The sequence below is a fragment of the Hyla sarda genome, chromosome 3 (genome assembly GCF_029499605.1).
Source record: "Hyla sarda isolate aHylSar1 chromosome 3, aHylSar1.hap1, whole genome shotgun sequence".
NCBI lineage: Eukaryota > Metazoa > Chordata > Amphibia > Anura > Hylidae > Hyla > Hyla sarda.
Window position 1 is genome coordinate 47,121,674 of NC_079191.1, and position 23,685 is coordinate 47,145,358.

Consider the following 23,685-nt stretch of genomic DNA (forward strand, 5'->3'; position numbering starts at 1 on the left):
CAGTGCACGGAGCAGAGTTCGTAGCTCCTCCCGTGCTCCAAGCAACTAACTTGCATGTACAGAAAAAGAAGAATTATGGAGGAATGGAGCGACGGATGAAGATGCGGTAAGGATCATTTTGGTCAGTATCACCAGCACTACAAGCCTGTATGACAGGTTAGTGTGAGTAATACTGATGACAGATTTCCTTTAAAGGAGGCATAACACCTAAGGATAGAGGATAAGATGTCTGATCGCGGGGGTACTGCTGCTGGGAACCCCCACGATCTCTCCTGCAGCACCCCCTGTCATCTGCTGCACAGAGCAAAGTTGGCTCTGTGCCTGATGACAGCCGATACAGGGGTAGGAGTATCGTGACCTCATGGCTGCGCCCCCTCAATACAAGTCTATGGGAGTGGGTGTGACTGCCACCACGCCTCTCCCATAGACTTGCATTGAGGGGGGCGGCGCGTGATGTCATGACGGGCGGGGCTGTGATGTCACAATACTCCGGCCACTGTATCGCCCGTCATCAGGCATGGAGGGAACTTCGTTCTGTGCACTGGATGTCCGGGGTGCTGCAGGAGAGATCGCAGGGGGTTCCCAGCAGCGGTATCCCGGCAATCAGACATCTTATCCCCTATTCTTGGGATAGGGGATAAGATCTCTAGGGGCGGAGTACCCCTTTAAGGCTGTTCTCAGGAACTCTGCAATAAACCAAATCCTTCAGTCAGAACTTCACACATGGCACAACTCCACTGATCAGAAGTGCCAGTCTAATCCCAACATATTGTGTACACAGATGCCCGATTCACTACAAATATCTTTCTGCGTCGTCTGACAGAAAAAGGAACAGATCGAAGCGAAGAGATATCAAAGCGCAGAAAATGAACATCGCTACGGAGGAAAAATTAAATAGAATATTTCCCAAGTTTATGAGCAATAAGCCGTAATGTTTATGACTAAACCAGTAAATCCAAATTTAAGTACTGAGCAATAACAGATCTACCAAAGAGAACGACAAAAAACAAGATTGCTGAAGGAAAAGTGCAAAATAAGCAGCCAACTCGTGCTGATTCCACTCAATTCTCTGTGTCATAATCCAGGGGTCACTTATTATCACCTGGGGGGAGAAAAAAAGTCCATCAAAAAGGAAATCACTTCAGTGGGGGAGGTTACTGATAGTTCTTCAAGGCTGATAGAAGGACGCTAGAGACTACAGCTCTTCTGTGGTGCGCATTAGAGACTTTAAAGAAGTAGTCCAGTTTAGCAAGAGTTATCCCCCATGCACTGAGCTGTGTCAACCACCAAACAAAGTGGTGGCCGACACACCCCTTCCATGCATCTTAATGGAAGAGCCGGAGATATCCTTCGGATAGGGGATACATTTTGCTAAATTGGACTGCTCGTTTAAAGGGGTACTTCACTGCTAGACAAATTATTGCCTACCGAAAGGATAGGTGATAAGATGTCTGAAGCACCTGGTGTTGTAAACGAACACCGGGTTCCTGTAGCAGTGGTCGTGAAGTAACGGCCACTCCCCCCTCCATTCATGTCTATGGGAGGGGGCGTGTCGGCAGACACGCCCCCTCTCATAGACATGAATGGAGGGGGTGTGGCTGTGCCATCACATGGGGCATGGCTGTGACGTCACCATCACAGCCTCCGACTCCGAACATGTTCAGATCGCTGGAGTACCCCTTTAAGGGGATACAGGAAGGTCAGAGCCCACCATAAAGTAATCTTTTTCAACTCCTTCCTGTAATGGGATGCCACCATAGGCTCTTAAAGACTGTAAAGAGTTTATATCTCTATAGGGACTCTGACAGAGGCCTTCTTTATTACATAAGTAATGTCTAACCTCACAAACACTACGTAAGATTTCACATGTGGTCAGGAAATTAGCATAAAAGGTGGTAGTGGCGTGAGTGCTGTACTATGATGAGCAAAGGGAATCTTCACTGAAAATGCTGCATGAATCCAACGTGGTTCGATCCAAACTACAACAAATCTACCCAAAGGACCCACCCTTCTGCTTTAAAGGGGTTGTGCGCTGCCCTGCCTTTCGGAGCTCCGCTCGCAGCGTCCGGAAGTTCATTACTCCGAACGCTGTGTGCGGGCTTGCGTGGTTGTCAAACCAAGAAAATCTCTATTATTTCTCAGTCAAGTGTCAAGGAGACGGGGCTGAGCTGCTGAAGTGCCACAGCCTGGCGTACCTTTTGGCTCACCCTCACCTCCCAGCCTCTACTAGACTGAAGTACAGAGTCCTGTTTGCCAATCAAGGCTGGCAGGGCGGGGATAAGACGCTAAGGACCATTCCAATGACTTCTGGTTCAGGCAGTATGAAAGCGATGCACCCCCACCCCTTCCCCCAATTAGCTGTCTGTAAACTAATTGCGTAGACTTGCAGTGTACTGCTCAACAAGCAATAGACCCTGGAAGAACTGTAAGGGAATGGTCACACATAGCACATCCGCAGTGCATTTGACGCTGCAGATGCGCTGCCGGCAGACACAGAGCTACTGCCGAGCGAGCTCCTGGCTGAGGGCGGTAGTTCTGTGTGTCCGCTCATAACTGCCGGTGGGAAATCTGCCACTACAAGTGGGGGGACACAGCTATAGGGAGGAAAAGCTCGCTCTGCAACTACAGGTGAAGGGAAAAAAAAAACCTGTGACCTGAAGCAGAATGTGACCTGAGCTCAGCGCTCCCAGCCCTTCTCAGTGCTGATCATTCCTGGGGGGGGGGGGGTAGGTAGGTCTAGGATTAGGGTTAGGATTATTATTAAGGTTTAGGATCATGGTTAGGATTATGATTAGGGGTTAGGACAGAGGTTAAGATTAGGATTAGGGACAGGGGTTAGGATTAGAGGTTTGGGGTTAGGTGTCAGGATTAGGGTTATTATTAAGGTTTAGGATTGGGGTTAGGATTGGGGTTAGGATTATGATTAGGGTTTAGGATTAGAGACAGGGGTTAGGATTAGAGGTTTGGAGTTAGGAGATAGGAGTGAGAGGGACCCAGCTGTAAAGCAGAAAAGTGTGTCCCTGTGCGGAGGGTCACATTCTGCTACAGGGACACCGTTTTCTTCATTGCATCTGCAGCGTCAAATACTCTGCTGATGTGCTGTGTGTGACCCTGACCTAAAAAAAAAAAAAAAAAAGTTATAATAATTTGTGTTTTTGAACAAAAAGTCTACATAGTTACATAGTTACATAGTTAGTACGGTCGAAAAAAGACATATGTCCATCAAGTTCAACCAGGGAATTAAGGGGTAGGGGTGTGGCGCGATATTGGGGAAGGGATGGGATTTTATATTTCTTCATAAGCATTAATGTTATTTTGTTCCAGGAATGTATCTAATCCTGTTTTAAAGCTGTTAATTGTTCCTGCTATGACCAGTTCCTGAGGTAGACCGTTCCATAAATTCACAGTCCTCACGGTAAAGAAGGCGTGTCGCCCCTTTAGACTAAACTTTTTCTTCTCCAGACGGAGGGAGTGCCCCCTCGTCCTTTGGGGGGGTTTAACCTGGAACAGTTTTTCTCCATATATTTTTTGTATGGGACATTAATATACTTATATACGTTTATCATATCCCCCCTTAAACGTCTCTTCTCAAGACTAAACAATTGTAACTCCTTTAATCGCTCCTCATAACTAAGATGTTCCATGCCCCATATTAGTTTAGTCGCGCGTCTCTGCACCCTTTCCAACTCCGCAGTGTCCCTTTTTATGGACAGGTGCCCAAAACTGAACAGCATATTCCAGGTGAGGCCGTACCAATGCTTTATAAAGGGGGAGTATTATGTCCCTGTCCCTTGAGTCCATGCCTCTTTTGATACATGACAATATCCTGCCGACTTTGGAAGCAGCAGCCTGACATTGTGCTATTCTGTAGTATGTGATCTACAAGTACACCCAGATCCTTCTCTACCAGTGACTCTGCCAGTTTAATCCCCCCTAAGACATACGATGCATGCAGGTTATTAGTACCCAGATGCATAACTTTACATTTATCCACATTGAACCTCATTTGCCAAGTGGATGCCCAGACACTTAGTCTATCCAAGTCATCTTGTAACTTATGCACATCCTCTATAGACTGTATACACATATTAGAAATTAACATACAAATTTCTTGCAGGATTTCACCAAAGCTGAAGGTCAACAGTGCTAACAACTGAGCCCCCCTGCATTACAAATCAAGAACACATTATTTCAATGGCAAAGAGGTGGCATAACGGAGTAATATGACATATGTTAGTAGCCAATATCCTTTCTGGACATGAGCTGTTTATTTGGCAATCAGTCGACTGTAAATTACAGTGAAGAGATTGGTGGCCTATCTTATGGGCTTCTACTTCTACCTAAGGGGTTCTTCTTATCCCTGGATGTTCTTTATGATTTAGCTTGTAAAGGTTTCTTATAAGAGCTATGGCGATAAGTAGTAGGTAGAAGAGCGTTTCCGGACCAGGGCGCCCCAGCTGTTGCAAAGCTACAACTCCCAGCAAGCTGGGAGTTGTAGCTTAGCAACAGCTGGAGGCACCCTGGTTGGGAAAGACTGTGGTAGAAGAATAAAGTCTGTCCTATTTGGCATCGCCAATGCACAAAATCCAAGAGAGATAAGATGTGAAAGACTGGACTGAAAAGCCCCAGCTGACAAGTCACATGAAGTGTATTAGTTTTCCTCTAATTCCAGTTCTGTTAAAACCTGTTAGTACAAAGCTTTATTATAGGCACAATACATCCATTGTACGGAAGGGAGAAAATGAACTGATGTAAGAAGGTCACAAGCATCTAAATGCTCTCTGGGAACTAAATAGAAAACACTAAGGAAACATTGAGAGAGCATTGGTACGGGGCGGGCAGTCTGCAAAGGAAACGTGGAAGGCAACAAAATGTATCCCACTTATGTATAGTCCATCATTGTATCGTTTTATGACAGGTCCCTGCAGGATCCCTGGAATCCTCTAGTGCCTTCTGGGCCATACATTTACCATAGAGTGTGTATGTGTGTATTATATATATATAAATACAACTCAACGTGTGTGTGTATGTATGTATGTGTGTGTATGCATGTGTGTGTGTGTGTATGTATGTGTGTATGTGTGTGTGTGCGTGTATGTGTGTGTGCGTGTATGTATGTGTGCGTGTATGTATGTGTGCATGTATGTGTGTGTGTATGTATGTATGTGTGTGTGTATGTATGTGTGTGTGTATGTATGTGTGTGTGTATGTATGTATATGTGTATGTATGTATGTGTGTATGTATATGTGTATGTATGTATGTGTGTATGTATGTGTGTGTGTATGTATGTATGTATGTATGTATGTATATATGTATGTGTGTGTGTATGTATGTGTGTGTGTGTGTATGTATGTGTGTGTGTGTGTGTGTGTATGTATGTATATGTGTGTGTGTGTGTGTGTGTATATATGTATATATGTATGTATGTATGTATGTATGTGTGTATGTATATGTGTATGTATGTATGTGTGTATGTATGTGTGTGTGTATGTATGTATGTATGGGTGTGTGTATGTGTGTATGTATGTGTGTATGTTCCAGCATCACATCCAAACGGCTAAAGAAATTAACATGAAACTTGGCCACATGTTACTTATATGTCAACAACAAACATAGGATTGGTGATTTAACCCTTACTCACCCCCATTTGCCAGGGGCGGGGCTTATGTTTAAAGTCCCATACAAGTTTATGGGAAATATATGTTACTGCATAAATTCCAAACGGCTGGAGATATTTCGATAATACATGGTCACATGTTACTTATTTGTCCACTTAAAATATAGGATAGTAAATTTAACCCTTAACTACCCCCATTTGTGAAGGTCGGGTTTTTTGTTTAAAGTCCCCTGCAAATCAATGGGAAATGTATGTTCCCACATAACTTCCGTATGGCTGGAGATATTTCAATAACTGGTACACATATTACGGGTCGGGATAGGAGGACCGGGATGAGAGGACCGGGATGGGAGGACCGGGATGGGAGGACCGGGATGGGAGGACCGGGATGGGAGGACCGGGATGGGAGGACCGGGATGGGAGGACCGGGATGGGAGGACCGGGATGGGAGGACCGGGATGGGAGGACCGGGATGGGAGGACCGGGATAGGAGGACCGGGATAGGAGGACCGGGATAGGAGGACCGGGATAGGAGGACCGGGATAGGAGGACCGGGATAGGAGGACCGGGATAGGAGGACCGAGCTAAGAGGACGGGCTAAGAGGACGGGCTAAGAGGACGGGATGGTCGGGATAGGAGGTCGAGATAGGAGGTCGAGTTAGGAGGTCGAGTTAGGAGGTCGAGTTAGGAGGATGGGATATGAGGATGGGATATGAGGTCGGGCTGGGAGGTCGGGCTGGGAGGTCGGGCTGGGAGGTCGGGCTGGGAGGTCGGGCTGGGAGGACGGGCTGGGAGGACGGGCTGGGAGGACGGGCTGGGAGGACGGGCTGGGAGGACGGGCTGGGAGGACGGGCTGGGAGGACGGGATGGGAGGACGGGATGGGAGGACGGGATAGGAGGACTGTTGGCAGTATATAAGTAGCGCGAGAAGGCAGGTTCCCCTGCGCGCAGACTCTGTAAAAGTTCTCAAAGGATGTCGATCTTCAATTCCATGAAACAGCAGATGTAATGTTTCGGGTTGTTTGGATGCCTGTAGACTTTACCCAGAGCAGCCTTATTACTATAGGATCGTAAAAAGTAAATCTATGTTACCCCAAATTTAACACGAGCGAAGCCGCGGGCAAAAGCTAGTATATGTATATATGTAATGTAGATAGAAAAAGATAGCCTGCACTCACTGCCCTTGTAGCTTTTCACGGCACAAACATTACATACGGCAGTGAGATATTCCGAGCGGGCGCTCAGAGGCTAACAGCCGTTTTCGCACACAGCCGTGTGCTTCTTCCAGCCTATGTGGAGGCCGGAAGAAGCACACGGCTGTGTGTGAAAATGGCTGTTAGCCCATGGGCGCCCACATCGGAATATCTCCCTGCCGCACGGAATGTTCGTGCTGTGAAAAGCTATGAGGATGGTGAGTGCAGGCTATCTTTTTCTATCTACAATTTAGATTACTACAATTTATTCTTTATTAGCTTGGCATCACGACGGTAGCAAAACTACATTATGGCTACGGCCACTGAAAGATACTGAGAACTGTTGTATTGGATTGTACCATATGGACTTCTATATGTGATTGTGCCCTCTGTAGTCTGCTCTTCTCTCCAAATATATTTTATATGTATTTAATGCATTTTTTCTTCAGCGATTCCCATGCACATTAGACATGTGTTGGCTGCACCCACTGATTTTAACAGATTATGTTGGGGGGACAGCAGGGGACAACTATGTTGAATTTAACCACCCTTATTATTTTCCTTTGTTCTTGTGGAATAAGCCGCCAGCAGAGGACACACTAAATACTTTTCAGTGAAAAAACAAAACCGCCCCTACTCTTGGTTCCCTGGTACTTAGCGCACTATAACGTATATTTAAGTCATGCACATAGACTAACCGAGCTCGCATCACAGACGGTGGACTATCAACAGCCGGGTTCTCAATGCTAGTGATGGACATGAGCTGATGTCCGCCATTAACCTTTAAGATGCCGTGATCACAATGATGTCCGATATTAACCCTTTAGAGGTTGAAATCAATGCTGATCACAGCATCTAAAACAGTTGGTCGCGCTCATCGGACCACACGCAGAACGTGGTAAAGACCATTGCCAGAGGTCTCTTAGCCTCTCAATGTCACTCTCCGGGGGTTCCTCTTGTATCACAGCAAGATCTGTAGCATCGGGGGGGGGGCAGAATTTCTGTCACATGTGGACTGGGCCTTCTAAGCAAATAAATAGAAATAAACTTCCCAAATAAACAATGAATTAAATCGTAGACTTTGATTGTCTTAAAACATAGCATTACAGAAATATTAAAATGTAGATGCATCATTGAAAATTATGTTTCATATTTCTGTAATGATGATAAAATAAATGTCTATGTTTTGATACATAGTTTTTTGGGAAGCTGGAGGCCAGTTCTACACTGGCCTTATAAAGGTTGCCCGCGAAAGACACTCATCAGTATAGCAGATGAGTATCTGATCGGTGAAGGTCCGGCCACTAGGACCATCACGGGTCAAGAGAACAGGGTCCTGTGACCCTTCTGGCAGAACAAGAAAGCAGATAGACATGCGTGGTGCCGCTCCATTCCACTCTCTGGGTAGGATGAAGGGAGTAAAGAATAACCCCGAGCTATCTTCCTTCTCATGATCTGACTCCTGGGACCCCAACGATCAAACATTCATTCCCTATCCGCAGCTTTTTGGAAAGAAACCCTCTTTAACCCCTTAAGGACCCAGGACGTACTAGTACGTCCTGGTGTTTCTCCGGTCTCTGCCGCGCCCCGGGCAGAGATCGGAAGCGGATGCCTGCTGAAATCCTTCAGCAGGCATCCAGGGCAAACGCCGAGGGGGGCCATGTAGGCCCCCCATGTCGGCGATCGCCGCAAATCGCAAGGGAAATCGCCCTTGCGATCTGCGGCGATACCGGGCTGATCGGGTCTCTGGGACCCGACCGCCCGGTAATTTCGCATGATCCCGGCTGTCACAGACAGCCAGGACCATGCTAATGTATAGGAGCGAGGTGGCAAACCGGCCACCTCCTCCTATACCCTGCGATCTGTCGGTTAACTAACCGACCAATCGCAGGAGGGGGGCGGTTACTTCCTCCCGTCCTGCCCGGCCCCTGAAAGTCCGGACAGGACGGGAGGAAGACCGGAGGACGTGGCGGGGGACGGGGGAGTGCTGGGGACCGGCCCCGGTACTTACCTCGTCCCTGAAGACCCGGATCCAGACGATGAAGATGGCGGCGGCGGCGACAGGTGAGTAGATCTTCAGCCGCGGTCGGGCCCTTTACAGCAATGCACGTCGCCGTAAAGCGACATGCATTGCTGTAATGGGACCCTGTAAACTACAACTCCCAGCATGCCCAGACAGCCCTTGGCGTCTGGGCATGCTGGGAGTTGCAGTTTTGCAACATCTGGAGGTCCACAGTTTGGAGACCACTGTGCCCTTCCAGATGTTGCAAAACTACACATCCTCAGCATGCCCTTACTGTCCAGGCATGCTGGGAGTTGTAGTTCTGTAACATCTGGCCCTTCAGATGTTGCAGAACTACAACTCCCAGCATGCCTGGACAGTTTTGGCATACTGGGAGTTGTAGTTTTGCAACATCTGGAGGGCTGCAGCTTGGACACCACTACACAGTGGTCCCCAAACTGTTCTCCTCCAGCTGTTACGTAACCACTACTCCCAATATGCCCTTCGGCTGCCTGGGCATGCTGGGAGTTGTGGTTTTGCAACAACTGGAGGTACACTGGTTGGGAAACATTGTCTGTTTCCTAACTCAGTGTTTCCCAACCTGTGTGCCTCCAGCTGTTGCAAAACTATAACTGCCAGCATGCACTGATAGACTGTGCATGCTGGGAGTTGTAGTTTTGCACCAGCTGGAGGTCCCCCCCCCCCCCCCCCCCCCCTGTGAATGTACAGGGTACTTTCACATGGACAGGGGGCTTACAGTGAGTATCAGGCTGCAAGTTTGCGATGCAGCAAATTTTGCGCGGCAGCTCAAACTCGTAGCGGGAAACTCGCTGTAACCCCCGCCCGCGTGACTGTCCCCTAAAAACACTACACTACACTAACACAAAATAAAATAAAAAGTAAAAAACACTACATATACACATACCCCTACACAGCCCCCCTCTCCTCCCCAATAAAAATGAAAAACGTCTGGTACGTCACTGTTTCCAAAATGGAACCTCCAGCTGTTGCAAAACAACAACTCCCAGTATTGCCGGACAGCCGTTGACTGTCCAAGCATGCTGGGAGTTTTGCAACAGCTGGAGGCACCCTGTTTGGGAATCACTGGCGTAGAATACCCCTATGTCCACCCCTATGCTAATCCCTAATTCAGGCCTCAAATGCGCATGGTGCTCTCTCACTTCGGAGCCCTGTCGTATTTCAAGGAAACAGTTTAGGGCCACATATGGGGTATCGCCGTACTCGGGAGAAATTGCCTAACAAATTTTGGGGGGCTTTTTCTCCTTTCACCCCTTATGAAAAGGGGAAGTTGGGGTCTACACCAGCATGTTGGTGTAAAAAAAAAAAAATTTTTTACACTAACATGCTGGTGTTGCCCTATACTTTTCATTTTGACAAGAGGTAAAGGGGAAAAAAGCCCCCCAAAATTTGTAATGCAGTTTCTCCTGACTACGGAGATACCCCATATGTGGGCGCAAAGTGCTCTGGGGGCGCACAACAAGGCTCAGAAGGGAGAGTGCGCCATGTACATTTGAGGTGATTTGCACAGGGGTGGCTGATTGTTACAGCGGTTTTGACAAACGCAAAAAAGAAAAAAAAACCACATGTGACCCCATTTCGGAAACTACACCCCTCACGGAATGTAATAAGGGGTGCAGTGAGAATTTACACCCCACAGGTGTCTGACGGATCTTTGGAACAATGGGCTGTGCAAATAAAAAATTTTGTACAGCCCACTGTCCCAAAGATCTGACAGACACCAGTGGGGGGTAAATGCTCACTGTACCCCTTGTTACATTCCTCAAGGGGTCTAGTTTCCAAAATGGTATGCCATGGGGGGTTATTTTGCTGTCCTGGCACCATAGGGGCTTCCTAAATGCGACATGCCCCCGAGCAAAATTTGCTCTCAAAAAGCCAAATATGACTCCTTCTCTTCTGAGCATTGTAGTTCGCCCGTAATGCACTTCATGCCAACTTATGGGGTACCTCCATACTCAGAAGAGATGGGGTTACAAATTTTGGGGGGTATTTTCTGCTATTAACCCTTGCAAAAATGTGAAATTTGGGGGGAAACACACATTTTAGTGAAAATTTATTTTTATTTTTTTACATATGCAAAAGTCGTGAAACACCTGTGGGGTATTAAGGCTCACTTTATTTCTTGTTATGTTCCTCAAAGGGTCAAGTTTCAAAAATGGTATGGCATGTGTTTTTTTTTTGCTGTTCTGGCACCATAGGGGCTTCCTAAATGCAACATGCCCCCCAAAAACCATTTCTGAAAAACGTACTCTCCAAAATCCCCTTGTCGCTCCTTCGCTTCTGAGCCCTCTACTGCGCCCGCCGAACACTTTACATAGACATATGAGGTATGTGCTTACTCAAGAGAAATTGGGCTACAAATTCAAGTATAAAGTTTATCCTTTTACCCCTTGTAAAAATTCAAAAATTGGGTCTACAAGAAAATGCAAGTGTAAAAAATGAAGATTGTGAATTTTCTCCTTCACTTTGCTGCTATTCCTGTGAAACACCTAAAGGGTTAAAACGCTGACTGAATGTCATTTTGAATACTTTGGGGGGTGCGGTTTTTATAATGGGGTCATTTGTGGGGTATTTCTAATATGAAGACCCTTCAAATCCACTTCAAACCTGAACTGGTCCCTGAAAAATAGTGAGTTTGAAAATTTTGTGAAAAATTGGAAAATTGCTGCTGAACTTTGAAGCCCTTTGGTGTCTTCCAAAAGTAAAAACATGTCACTTTTATGATGCAGACATAAAGTAGACATATTGTATATGTGAATAAAAAAAAAAAAATATTTGGAATATCCATTTTCCTTACAAGCAGAGAGCTTCAAAGTTAGAAAAATGCTAAATTTTCAAATTTTTCATCAAATTTTGGGATTTTTCACCAAGAAAGGATGCAAGTTACCACAAAATTTTACCACTATGTTAAAGTAGAATATGTCACGAAAAAACAATCTCGGAATCAGAATGATAACTAAAAGCATTCCAGAGTTATTAATGTTTAAAGTGACAGTGGTCAGATGTTCAAAAAATGGCCGGGTCCTAAGGTGTAAAATGGCTGGGTCCTTAAGGGGTTAAAGGGGTACTCCGGTGGAAAACTTTTATTTTATTTTTTAGTTTATTTTTAAATCAACTGGTGCCAAAAAGTTAAACATATTTGTAAATTACTTCTATTAAAAAATCTTAATCCTTCCAGTACTTATTAGCTGCTGAATACTACAGAGGAAATTCTTTTCTTTTTGAATTTCTTTTATGTCTGACCACAGTGTTCTTTGCTGACACCTCTCTCCGTATCAGGAACTGTCCAGAGCAGGAGAAAATCCCCAAAGCAAACATATGCTGCTCTGGACAGTTCCTAAAATAGACAGAGGTGTCAGCAGAGAGCACTGTGTTCCAAAAAGAAAATAATTTCCTCTGTAATTTTCAGCAACTAATAAGTACTGGAAAGATTAAGATTTTTTAATATAAGTAATTTACAAATCTGTATAACTTTTTGGCACCAGTTGATAAAAAAAATTAAAAATGTTTTCCACTGGAGTACCCCTTTAAAGGATGGGTCCACATGTGATGGAATTTTTTGTTGTGGACACTGTTGTCTCTCTAATGTGTCTTTGTATGGACCCACTTGAAGGTTCTCTAGTGGTGAAGCCCAATTTTGTAAGGCCTGTAAGAACACATTTCTGGACCATATTAAAGGTGCCATCAGCAAACCTCAACCTGACCTTGTAGCTCCCGACCAGCCATATATCCTTGCACTGCACTTGATTTGTGACACTCAATCTCATCCAGAATGACGGCAGCCAAAAGGCCATAGCGCTGCTCTGAATATTTATAGAAATGATATTTTCTGTCTACAGGCTAGACAAAATGTGATGTGCATATGCTTGTGAGATAAATTGACGTTACCAGACAGCTTGCCTTATTATAAGATGGCTGCTAGGTCGCATGACAGAAGCCTCTCCGCAGCCCTGAGCGTAGCGACAGACCTGGCCTGCAGGACTCGCTGCGCTTCACCGTATCACGTGATCTCATCTAAAAGGGAAATTTATTGACACAAATCAAGTTTATTTGTCATGTCTCCAGTCGCACCACTCATCTCCATGAAATATCACTTCATTAGCCATTTCCTGAATGTGCTCCGGATGGTAACGGGCCCGGAGGGGTCCTGCACATTTGTATTCCCTTATCTGTATTTCATGGTTTTGTCATCATTTCTATGAAACCGGAGAAAATAGGTCATTCTTCACGACATCTTCGCGCAACACTGAAAGATAACAATATGGCCCTGCTCAAATAACCTGAAGGTTCTGGACGTGACACAATGGCGCGCTACATGCATCATATACAAGCGTCTTACACGTCACCCGAGAACATGTTACGAGCTGGGATGGACCCATGTTTCCAGATGATCATATTAGCAAAGGGAAGTTTAATGTTTAAAGGGGTTATCCAAGGACCAAAAAATGCTAAGCACTCATATTATCTGCAAATAAGTCACTTATTAGAGATACCTTAAAGGGGTACTCGGGTGGAAAATAATATATATATATATATATTTTTTTTTTTTTTAACTGGTACCAGAAAGTTAAAACAGATTTGTAAATTACTTCTATAAAAAAAATCTTAATCCTTCCAGTACTTATCAGCTGCTGTTTGCTAAAGAGGAAGTTGTATAGTTCTTTCCAGTCTGACCACAGTGCTCTCTGCTGACACTTCTGTCAGTGTCAGGAACTATCCAGAGTAGGGGACAATCCCCATAATGAACCTATCCTGCTCTGGACAGTTCCTGACATGGACAGAGGTGTCAGCAGAGAGCACTGTGGTCAGACAGAAAAGAAATTCAAAGATAAAAAAAGAACTTCCTCTGTAGTATACAGCAGCTGATAAGTAGTGGAAGGATTAAGATTTTTTTTTAAATAAAAGTAATTTATAAATCTGTAAACTTTCTGGCACCAGTTAATAAAAAAATAAATAAAACATTTTTTCCACTGGAGTACCCCTTTAAGTTTTAATGCTGAAGGCTGTTCTGAATCGCACAGTCCAAACCTGGCCAAGTGGTGTTGAAAGCCCCATTGGTTTCCTCAATATTGATAATGCACCAACACACCCTGAGGCTGGCGGTGACATTTGGACTCTGCAGTGACCCAGCCTGCCTGCTTTGTCAGCTATAGAATGGCTATATTGAGATGGAGGTTTATATATTGTCTGACAATTCAGGGAATCAGTCAGGGAGTCAGATGGGCGTGAACCTAAGTTTAAGAATGGGTGAGACTTTCAGGTGATGGGTGGGATTATCCAGTCAGGGTATAGGCATTTCCACCCCCCACCCACCGTATGATTCCGACCGTCACCTGATATTCAATCTTAACATGATGCATTTAGGTATATACCGTATTTATCGGGGTATACCACGCACCGGCCTATAACACGCACTCTCATTTTACCAAGGATATTTGGGTAAAAAAAGTTTTTACCCAAATATCCATGATAAAATGAGGGTGCGTGTGTGCGCGTGTATACCCCGATATACCCCCAGGAAAGGCAGGGGGAGAGAGGCCGTCGCTGCCCGCTTCTCTCCCCCTGCCTTTCCTGGGGTCTATAGCGCTGCTGTCGGCCCTTTTCACCCCCTGGTTATCGGCGCCGCTGCCCGTTCTGTCCCCCTGACTATCGGTGCCGGCGCCGATAGCCAGGGGGAGAGAAGCGGCGCCGACAGCCAGGGGGAGAGAAGGGGCATTGCCGGCGCCGCTGCCCCGTTGCCTCCCCCCATCCCCGGTGGCATAATTACCTGAGTCGGGTCCGCGCTGCTCCAGGCCTCCGTCGTGCGTTCCCAGCGTCGTTGCTATGCACGGCGCGGCACTCTGACGTCATGCGCCGCGCCGTTCAGCGCATAGCAACGACGCCGGGGACGCACGACGGAGGCCTGGAGCAGCGCGGATCCGACTCAGGTAATTATACCACCGGGGATGGGGGGAGGCAACGGGGCAGCGGCGCCGGCAATGGGTGCCGCTGCCCCTTCTCTCCCCCTGGCTGTCGGCGCCGCTTCTCTCTCCCTGGCTATCGGCGCCGGCACCGATAGTCAGGGGGACAGAACGGGCAGCGGCGCCGATAACCAGGGGGTGAAAAGGGCCGACAGCAGCGCTCTAGACCCCAGGAAAGGCAGGGGGAGAGAAGCGGGCAGCGACGGCCTCTCTCCCCCTGCCTTTCCTGGGGGTGTATCGGCGTATAACACGCACACAGACTTTAGGCTAAAAATTTTAGCCTAAAAAGTGCGTGTTCTACGCCGATAAATACGGTATATATAATATAAATAAATATATATATATATATATATATATATATATATATATATACACACACACATACACACACACACACACACACACACACACACAACACCTCACTGACAAGGAAAGGACCACACAACTTCCTGTCAGGGGTATTTTAAGCAAAAACATGCTGAAGTGAGTACAATTTTTGATAACACTAAAAGTGATTTTTGATAACAATAATAATAAGTTAGTAAGTAAGCCGGGATTGTGTGGTAGAATGCGAGCCGAAGCCGCTAATGTGGAAATACACTGTTCAAAAAAAATAAAGGGAACATCTAAACAACACAATGTAACTCTAAGTCAATGACACTTCTGTGAAATCCCACTGTCCACTCAGGAAGCAACACTGATTGACAATCAATTTCACATGCTGTTTCACATGCAAATGGAACAGACAACAGGTGGCAATTATAGGCAATTAGCAAGACACCCCAAATAAAGGAGTGGTTCTGCAGGTGGTGACCACAGACCACTTCTCAGTTACTATGCTTCTTGGCTGATGTTTGGGTCACTTTTAAATGCTGGTGGTGCTTTCACTCTAGTAGTAGCATGAGACGGAGTCTACAACCCACACAAGTGGCTCAGGTAGTACAGCTCATTCAGGATGGCACATAAATGTGAGCTGTGGCAGGAAGGTTTGCTGTGTTTGTCAGCATAGTGTCCAGAGCATGGAGGCGCTACCAGGAGACAGGCCAGTACATCAGGAGATGTGGAGGAGGCTGTAGGAGGGCAACAACCCAGAAGCAGGACCACTACCTCTGCCTTTGTGCAAGGAGAAGCACTGATCGAGCCCTGCAAAATGACCTCCAGTGTCCACTCAAACGGTCAGAAACAGACTCTATGAGGGTGGTATGCGGGTCCGACATCCACAGGTGGGGGTTGTGCTTACAGCCCAACACCGTGCAGGACGTTTGGCATTTGCCAGAGAACACCAAGATTGGCAAATTCGCCACTGGCGCCCTGTGCTCTTCACAGATGAAAGCAGGTTCACACTGAGCACGTGACAGATGTGACAGAGTCTGGAGACACCGTGGAGAATGTTCTGCTGCCTGCAACATCCTCCAGCATGACCGGTTTGGCGGTGGGTCAGTAATGGGGTGGGGTGGCATTACTTTGGCGGTGCCTCACAGCCCTCCATGTGCTTGCCAGAGGTAGCCTGACTGCCATTAGGTACCGAGATGAGATCCTCAGACCCCTTGTGAGACCATATACTGGTGTAGTTGGCCCTGGGTTCCTCCTAATGCAAGACAATGCTAGACCTCATGTGGCTGGAGTGTGTCAGCAGTTCCTGCAAGAAATTGATGCTATGGACTGGTCCGACCGTTCCCCAGACCTGAATCCGATTGAGCACATCTGGGACATCATGTCTCGCTCCATCCACCAACGCCACGTTGCACCACAGACTGTCCAGGAGTTGGCGGATGCTTTAGTACAGGTCTGGGAGGACATTAGGGCTGGGCAGTATGACCAAATATGTGTATCACAGTATTTTTGTAACTTATGACGCTTCCACGGTATATAACGATATTTCCCCCCCCCCCCCCAAAATGTATTATCAGCCCAGCGCTGCGCTGTACTCACGTCACCCGCAGGCGCTGCCCTCCTCGTCCTCCTGTTTGTTGCGGGCCGCCAGCGCTGACACTCTATACTGTACACTGTATCCCTATGCCCGGGCTGCAAAAGGTAAACAAAATAAACTTTAACGCACATTCCTACATCGGCCTTACGCTCTTCCTGGGGACGTCGGACAGCCGTCAGCCTATAACCGGCCGCAGCGATGTTCCGCCTCGGCCGGTGATAGGCTTAGCCCTGTCATGTAAGAAGCCGGCTTCTTACATAGTTACATAGTTAGTATGGGCTCAACCTATCACCAGCCAAGGCAGAACATCGCTGCGGCCGGTGATAGGCCGACGGCTGTCCGACGTTCCCGTCCCTAGGAAGCTGGTCCGGACTGACGGGGAAGGTGAGTTAAAGTTTATTTTGTTTACCTTTTGCAGCCCGGGCATAGGGATACAGCATACAGTATAGAGTGTCAGCGCTGGCGGCCCGCAACAAACAGGAGGACGAGGAGGGCAGCGCTTGCAGGTGAGTATTTACCCTGATGGGGACAGCGCAGTGCTGGGATGATGATTTATTTGGGGGAGGGGGGGAGGCAGAACAGCGCTCACAGGTCACATATGATTAGTTCCCCGATGTGGGGACAGCGCAGCGCTGGGTTGATAAGTCATTCATTCCCGAGGGGGAGGGGCCAAATACCGGTATGGGGAAAAATTCATATCGTGCAGGACTAAAATTTCGGTATGAACAGGTATACTGCCCAACCCCAGAGGACATCCTTCAGGAGACCATCCGCCACCTCATCAGGAGCATGCCCAGGCATTGTAGGGAGGTCATATGGGCACGTGGAGGCCACACACACTACTGAGCCTCATTGTGACTTGTTTTAAGGACATTACATCAAAGTTGGATCAGCCTGTAGTGGGGTTTTCCACTTTGGTTTTGAGTGTGACTCCATATCCAGACCTCCATGGGTTGATAAATTTGATTTCCATTGATAATTTTTGTGTGATTTTGTTGTCAGCACATTCAACTATGTAAAGACGAAAGTATTTCATACGATTAGTTCATTCATTCAGATCTAGGATGTGTTATTTTAGTGTTCCCTTTATTTTTTTGAGCAGTGTATTAAGAAAACTCTCAGCAGAGAGGGAGAATGCTTCTATAGATAATGAAAGACAGCAAGATGCAAGCCACAGTCAGGCCTCAAAGCACGAAGAGATCAGTATCTGGAGCCGCAAGGAATTCACAAGCAGAACGTTGACTCCGGTCTAAGTTTCCCCAATTGGCTTAATATGGAAGACTAGCACATCAAGTTGCAAAAACAAATCGAGTCAACACAAAAAAAAAAAAAATTTGCAGGCGCCGTAAAAATCTATTCCATGTTTAGTGGAAAAACTATAAAACATAAAAAAAAGAAGAAAAAACAATGGCAGATTTGTGGACTTACTCAAGTCCCTTTTCAGAAATGGGAACACGCCAGCGTTCAAAGCCCGATTTAATAGAAACTCGATGGTGTGCCTCAGTGAAACTGTTCTGTATGACTGTAGCATAGTGCTATGTGTAACATCGTATCAACAACTATGATCAAAGGGGTAATTCCATCTCATAAAGGGATAGCATATCAATAGGATGCACCACTACTTTATGATTCATGGTGGTCTGAACACTAGGACTCCCATCAATCTATAGAATGAAGGGGACGCAGTGCTGTATCGGTCTTCTCACGATTGTAGAAGGTCGAACCCCCACCAAAGTGAAGTCATACCCTAGTGATATGCCATCCCCTTTACAGTGATAGTCCAAGCATAACGATGGTCATTTCTACGCCATGCTAGGGCTACACGACGATTCTGGCTGCGACACATTTAGCGTGGCCATAAAATGTTCTGTTATGTTGCTCTACTGCTAATGAAAGTAAACAGAGTGACATCGCACTGTTCAAGTGAAATCCATCGTGAATGCATGTTGGGTTGTGACCACTTATGAGTCGAAACACTGCCCTATTAGCTTACATTAACTACGATGCAGCTCAGCATGCGATCTTTAGTAGTGCAACCAATGTAGCGGCCGGCATCACCGTGTAGCCCTAATAGTTTTGTATGTATCTCCATGTGCTAAGCCAATGACTATTCCCACAGTTCTTTTCCTGCCACAATGGTCACATGCCATACCACCTTACACCGTATACATCATCTTGCCTCTTTTTACAGACAGCTGTTTTTGCACAAATATTAGGTTAGGTCTTAAAGTGTACCTGTCATATCACATGTCATGCAGATGCTTTACATGTCTTTATGTGTCTAGTTTCTGTATTTGGCTCACAAATCCCTCTGTTCTGCTGCTCACTCATTTTGACATCCACTGTTCAGAAAGGGGCAAGCACTGAGCTCACCCTCACCATATATTCATTGTCTCCCTGAGCCTGCTGTGATGTGCTGGGTCTGTAACCCCCTCTGTAACCCCCTCCCCTCTGCTTTTAGATAAACAGGACAGGAGTGAGCACAGAGGAGTCTAGACTAGTCCCACCCTCATTTCCTGGGCTTTTTTCCCAACCTGTGCTTCAGCTGAGACAAAAGATGATGCTGCAGCCGGACAGGATTATATTCTGGATGGTATGGGGACCCTTATTTTATTTTTTTTTTAAATTCATGGCTTATAAAAAAAGACCACTAACATTTTTTTATGAAGTATATTAAAAAGGGTTCATGTTTTTCCAAGATGTACAACAAATAAAAAGTTTGATTCTGACATGGTCATCAAAGCACATTCCCAGATCATCGTGTTGTTCAACCGAAGGATCCAGCAGCTAGATCTAGTAGGAAAATAAGAGCAACATCTGGAGCTTAAAAAGTGGCATTTAACCAAGCAGAGGGTTGGGTACCACCGCTTTACACTCCAATCTAAGTAGCGGAAATTTGAGGCATTAAAAAAAAAGGAGATTTCATTAATGACTTGAAAACGGAAATGGCACCGAGCACTCAAGGGTCAAATTTATTCCAAACTGCAATCCTGGTTTGGAAGTTCCAGAACTGAGATTTTTCTGCAGCATCTAGGAGCGACTTTCATGTCAGACCGTTAAAGCGCTGCCTGCCATCTGCCATAAACGTTATGCGCGAGTCATAAGGGAGCGTGGAATAATTCACAGCCTTTCACTGGGAGAATCCCATTCACTTGCTCTCTTTTAAATGACAGACTTGGCATCTACTATTTCTGACTACTGGAACACGCACTTTCAATTATTCCCTTAAAGCGCTAGTAGCTTCGCTAACGTGCAGGACTGATGTCTCCGCGATGTAATGTAAAGTAACCGAGCAGACAGGATGGTGACCAGAACAGTACTGATCGTATGGCAGAGGAAAGTGCAGTGGTCATTGTCAGAGCAAAGTGGGTGGTCATTGTAAGTCATTTCAAGTCCTTTTCCTATTGTGTAGTAATAAAAGCTACAGACACCTTTAAATGCATTTATTTTATTCTTGCTTTGTACTTCTTATAATACAACATTTTCCATATAGGTTGTCATAAAATGTTTTGGCTAGTTTCTTTTAAAAGATGGCATTAGCCTAATAGCATCCCTGTCATTTAAATAAAAACTTTTGACAAGTCAAAGTTTTGATTGGTCAGAGGAGTGTTTCACCATTAGCTGTTGCAAAACGAGTATATATATATATATATATATATATATATTTTTTTTTTTTTAAATTAACTGGTACGAGAAAAGTTACACAAATTTGTGAATTACTTCTATTTAAGCATCTTAATCCTTCCAGCGCTTTTCAGCTGCTGTATGCTCCATAGGAAGTTGTGTTTTTCTTTCCAGTCTGACCACAGTGCTCTCTGCTGACACCTCTGTCCATGTCAGGAACTGTCTTGAGCAGGAGAGTTTTGCTATGGGGATTTTCTCCTGCTCCGGACAGTTCCTGACATGGACAGAGGTGGCAACAGAGAGCATTGTGGTCAAACTGGAAAGAACTACACAACTTCCTCTGTAGTATACAGCAGCTGAGAAGGATTCAGATTTTTTTAATAAAAGTCATTTACAAATCTGTATAAACTTTCTGGCTCTAGTGGATTTAAAACATTTTTTTCTTCGGGGTAACAATTTAAAAATGTATTAGTAATGTAAATGGAAGTGTATGATCAGAAGGGGGAAAGGGGGCAGGTGTGCGACCACTGGGACCACACAAGCACGATCTCCAAAATGGGGCCCGGCTCTCTTCGCTGCATGGAGCAGAGGGTCGGCACACGCTCCATGTACTGTCTATGGGAGTGCCAGAGGTACCAGAGTACTGTTCTGTAGGTAGGTCTAGAATATATTTAAGTCAAAATAGTGTAAAATATAAAAAAGGGGATAAGTCTACAATAGATCCTACTGATGTACAAACCAACTTCCAATGGAATCTCTTGGGTTCTGTCATGGTGTCCATCCTATTGACAGGAGGAACGGCTAAGCATACAGTGTTAGTTCTCCCATGAAACCTACCTGAAGTGCTCTGATGATGGTGTCAAAGCTGAATCCTATAAGTATCTTGGCCATGGACTTAATGAGGGACATTTATCAATATTTGCTTATGTATTCTTTTTTTTTTAGTACTTTTTTTCCTTACTTTTTTTTTCGCTTATGTGCAACATATTTAGCAACTGGTTTCAGCCTGTTGATAATTTTCTTTCAAGTAAGCAATTTTACCTTTTTTACTTTGGTAGTAGCTTTTTCTGCTCCATGTTTGAGCTGGAGTAAATTCAGTCAATTTTTAACCCTGTTGCGGCTTTTTTTTTGCGCAGTTGCGACTGTCGCAGTTAATAAAAGGCTCTGTACTAGCATCAGCTCCTGTCTCTGGGACATCACAAGGACTCTGCTCTCGCCTGGTTTTCCTCCTATCTCTCTGGCCGCTCCTTTAGCGTCTCGTTTTCTTGCTCTACTTCTTCTCCTCTTCCCCTTGCTGTCGGGGTTCCCCAGGGATCAGTCCTGGGTCCTCTACTCTTTTCACTCTACACATCCCCCATTGGAAAAACAATCAGTAGATTTGGTTTCCAGTACCCCCTCTATGCTGATGACACCCAACTCTATACCTCTTCCTCCAACATCACCCCTGCACTCCTACAGAATACCAGTGACTGTCTCTCTGCTGTCTCAGACATCATGTCCTCTTTATATCTGAAACTAAATCTTTCTAAAACAGAACTTCTTGTCTTTTCTCCATCAAATGATACTGTACCTAACCCTGACATTTCCATCTCGGTATGTGGTACTACCATAACTCCCAGGCAGCAGGCTCGCTGTCTTGGAGTTATACTTGACTCTGATCTGTCTTTCACTCCCCATATTCAGTCTCTTTCGCGTTCTTGTCACCTGCATCTCAAAAACATTTCAAGAATCCGCCCGTTTCTCACTACTGAAACTGCTAAAACTCTCATTATTGCTTTGATTCACTCCCGCCTCGACTACTGTAACTCTACTTTACTAATAGGCCTTCCTTTCTCCAAACTCTCTCCTCTTCAGTCCATGCTTAATGCCACAGCCAGACTCCTCTTCCTCTCCAGCCGCTACACTGACGCCTCCTCCCTGTGCCAGTCACTACACTGGTTACCAATTCAGTCCAGAATACAGTACAAAATCCTCAGTCTCACACACAAAGCCCTCCACAATGCTGCACCTCCCTACATCTCCTCTCTCATCTCTGTCTACCATCCTACACGTTCTCTCCGATCTGCTAATGATCTCACACTAACATCTATAATCCGAACTTCTCACTCCCGTCTCCAAGACTTCACTCGTGCTGCACCGGTTCTCTGGAATGCCATCCCTCAATCCCTCAGACTCAACAACAACATCCATAGTTTCAAACGTGGCTTGAAAACACATCTCTTCAGACAGGCCTATAACATTCTCTAATTGGCCTCAACATATCCTCAATATATCCCCCAACATATCCTCAACATATCCCCACACCTCTTGTTTGAATAATTATTGTGTAATATTATGTCTGATACTTGTCTTTGTTTGTACCCCATAATTGTAAGCGCTGCGGAATCTGTAGGCGCTATATTAATAAATAAATACCTGACTACCCGTAGTCCATTTTAAAATTATTACTACGTAGTTAATTTTTGGAAAACTTGCTTTTCTCGCTTTCCAGTCAAAATGTTGCACGAAAAATCGCGCAGTTGCGACAATTTTGCGACAATTATAGTAAAGAAAACCTGACTAAACCCATTGATAAATGTCCATATATATGTCTAAATCCTATTTCCATTTACAAAAACCAACCCGATTAGATTTACCAAATCTGGTCATTCTTATGACAAAGCCATCCTCAGCTACTACCACTTGTCCTATATATCTAGCTTTTTGCTCATATGTCTAAAAAGAGCCTCAATGTATTAACCTTGCTATGTGTAAATGCTGAAATATGTGACAAAAAATAAATAAATACAAATAAATAAATCTACCTATAGTTGACTTGTTGTGTGTGTTAAAGGGGTATTTCAGCTTTATACATCTTATCCCCTATCCAAAGGTCCAAAGGGACCCCAACGATCTCAGTGCAGCCCCTGGCATTCTGTGCCGGGCGCTGCCTCTGAGATATAGACGTGACGTCACAGCCACGCCCCCTCCATTCATGTCTATGGGAGGGGGCGTGACAACGTCACGCCCCCTCCCATAGACATGAATGGAGGGGGCGTGGTCATGATGTCACGTCCCCGTCTCGGAGGCAGGGCCCGGCACAGAATGCTGGGGGCTGCACAGAGATTGTGGGGGTCCCCAGTGGCGGAACCCCTGCAATCATACATCTTATCCCCTATCCCTTTGATAGGGGTTTACGATTTATGAAGCCGGAATACCCCTTTAAATACTGCACAGTTTTATTGTGTAATCCTGTGTTCACTAAAACAAGTTATAGACACAGACGGTGTAAACCACAAACTATACAACAGGCTAGTATACTCCATAGAAAGCAGTAAAA

At 45.5% G+C, this 23,685-nt stretch overlaps 1 protein-coding gene across 4 annotated transcripts in view; it reads right to left on the bottom strand.

The window, feature by feature from the left end:
• Positions 1 to 23,685, bottom strand: part of KIDINS220 (kinase D interacting substrate 220) — a 188,457-nt gene that overhangs the window by 52,772 nt on the left and 112,000 nt on the right. The gene's annotated exons all lie outside the window — the stretch shown is intronic.